We start from the raw sequence: 3020 nt of genomic DNA on the forward strand, positions 1-3020 counted from the left end.
GGTCTTAATGAGTCCACAGGTCTTAATGAGTCTACACTTCTTAACGAGACCCCACATCTTAACAAGTCCTCGGTTCTTAACGAGTCCATACGTCTGAACGAGTCCTCGGTTCTTAACGAGTCCAGGGGTCTTAACGAGTCCTCGGGTCTTAATGTTTTCAAGGTTCTTAACGATTCCACGGTTCTTAACGCGACCATGGTTCTTTACAAGTCCAGGGGTCTTAATGACTCCACGGGACTTAACGATTCCACAGTTATTAACGAGTTCAAGAGCACACAGTTCTGGACGAGTCCACGGTTCTTGGTAACTTGATTCCCGACCCTACTCATCAGTGTTGTTAACGTCCTGAAACCTCCAAACGGACAGTAAGCTGCTGTTCATCAGTTCTTTGTTTGCGCATGATAATTGTTAGTCAGTCAACCGAGTTTTCCATTACAGAATAACACATTTAAATGTAATGTAATGATTTACTTTGTTTCTGTATAAACACTAAACAAGAAGAAGAATCAGAACAACCACAAAATATTCAGTTAATCAGAGACGTGTGACATCGTCAGAAGCTCAAATTAAATTCAGTTCTATTAGAATGCTGGAACTTTTCTGTTTGCAGGTAACAGGAGTTTGGACCCGGAACAGGTTGGTTAGATTTATTACAGAGACTCAACAGGTGATGTTGAGAGTCCAACAGAGAGATAATCCACAAGTGAGATGTAGTGCAGGAGAAACACTTGGAACACCAGAGACAGCGAAGCAATGAACTGGCGCTGAGTGAACAGATCACACCACTTAAAGGTGAACCTAATGACACCCAGGTCAAATAATCAAGGAAGGAAAACCTGAACAGTCGCGGACAAAGGACAGAGACAGCAAAACAGCTTAGTCCTAATTCAATCCTGCTGGAGACGGGAAGACAGTAAAGTGAATGGAGAACGTGATGTGGTCCTACTTTCACACTCTCATCAGGATATCTGCAGCTGTTCTGAACATTTTGGAAGCACGTTAAGGAGCTGCACGATGTACCTCAAACTGTCCGGACCACAAAGCACAAAATATAATAAGACAATCAGAATACTCCGTTAATAAAGTGTTTCCAGAATACATTTGTATGTTCATGGTGGTGAAATAGATGAAACTCAGTAAGAATCAATGAAAGGTTTAAATCTTTGGCGGAGGGAATCCAATGCAACATGATAAAAAAACAGGTTTTAACTTTATTAATAAAATAGTTAAAAATACCAGAAGACCTAAAGCATTTTGCTGCACAAACTACAGTTCAGTTCAAAACGTTCCTCATTCTCTGAATCGATTTCTTCTATAAAAAAGATAAAAACTATGTTTTCTTCTGTGAAATGAACATTTGTTAAAAACGGCATCAAGAACGACGATGCGATCTTCAGGTGAGTCAGTTCATTTTCAAACCGAGATAAAACGTATCTATTTTTGTACAAGGTGTCTTTATTACTCCAGATAACGAAGAAGTGTGTTCCTCTCCTCTCATTGGACCACGTAATAATGGCGGGAGCACACGTCTGTGTGCAGCGACGTGTCGGTTTGCACCTGTTGCACAGGTAACCGGCGGGTAAACTGCAGGTAACCGGCGGGTAAACTGCAGGTAACCGGCGGGTAAACTGCAGGTAACCAGCGGGTAACCAGCGGGTAAACTGCGGGTAACCTGCGGGTAACCAGCGGGTAACCAGCGGGTAAACTGCGGGTAACCAGCGGGTAACCAGCGGGTAAACTGCGGGTAACCTGCGGGTAACCAGCGGGTAAACTGCGGGTAACCTGCGGGTAACCAGCGGGTAAACTGCGGGTAACCTGCGGGTAACCAGCAGACGCTGGTAACCTGCGGGTAACCAGCTGGTAACCAGCAGACGCTGGTAACCTGCGGGTAACCAGCTGGTAACCAGCAGACGCTGGTAACCTGCGGGTAACCAGCTGGTAACCAGCAGACGCTGGTAACCTGCGGGTAACCAGCTGGTAACCAGCTGGTAACCAGCTGGTAACCAGCTGGTAACCAGCAGACGCTGGTAACCAGCTGGTAACCAGCTGGTAACCAGCAGACGCTGGTAACCTGCGGGTAACCAGCTGGTAACCAGCTGGTAACCAGCGGGTAACCAGCAGACGCTGGTAACCTGCGGGTAACCAGCTGGTAACCAGCGGGTAACCAGCAGACGCTGGTAACCTGCGGGTAACCAGCTGGTAACCAGCGGGTAACCAGCAGACGCTGGTAACCTGCGGGTAACCAGCGGGTAAACTGCGGGTAACCAGCGGGTAAACTGCGTGTAACCAGCTGGTAACCAGCGGGTAAACTGCGGGTAACCTGCGTGTAACCAGCTGGTAATCAGCGGGTAACCTGCGGGTAACCAGCGGGTAACCTGCGGGTAACCTGCGGGTAACCAGCGGGTAACCTGCGGGTAACCAGCTGGTAATCAGCGGGTAACCTGCGGGTAAACCAGCAGACGCTGGTAACAAGCGGGTAACCAGAGGGTAAACTGCAGATAACCAGCAGGTGAACTGCAGGTAATCAGCGGGTAAACCTGCGGGTAACTAGCGGGTAAACCAGCGGGTAAACCAGCAGGTGAACTGCGGGTAACTATTATTATTATTAACTAAATTGTCACCTCGCCTAAAAAGCATAGCATGTATTTGTATGATTTTCTTTTAGTAATTGACAATGCAAGACTCTGCCATTTAATATAACTCATGTTACGTTTACGTCAGCTGTAGACGTTGACGTCTGGCTGTCTGTCATATCGTCAGCTGTGGCTGCAAGATTGGGAGACACAAGTTAAAGTGGTTGGAGGAAGGTCGTTCTTATCGTTCTGTCTAGTTCAAACAACTGTAGCCTCACGTCCTCATTTGCGCCGGTCCAAAAAATTATCTATAACTACAGGTTAAAATAACTTTCTAAAGTGTGTCTTTCACTGTGATTTGTTTTCCTCCATGGATTATTTACCTCTCTTTAGCGGTGTGCTTGTGTATTAGCTCTGCCGGAAAGTGAAAGCGAAACTTGACAAACA

Source organism: Micropterus dolomieu, linkage group LG22, assembly GCF_021292245.1.
Source record: "Micropterus dolomieu isolate WLL.071019.BEF.003 ecotype Adirondacks linkage group LG22, ASM2129224v1, whole genome shotgun sequence".
NCBI classification, from domain to species: Eukaryota; Metazoa; Chordata; class Actinopteri; order Centrarchiformes; family Centrarchidae; genus Micropterus; species Micropterus dolomieu.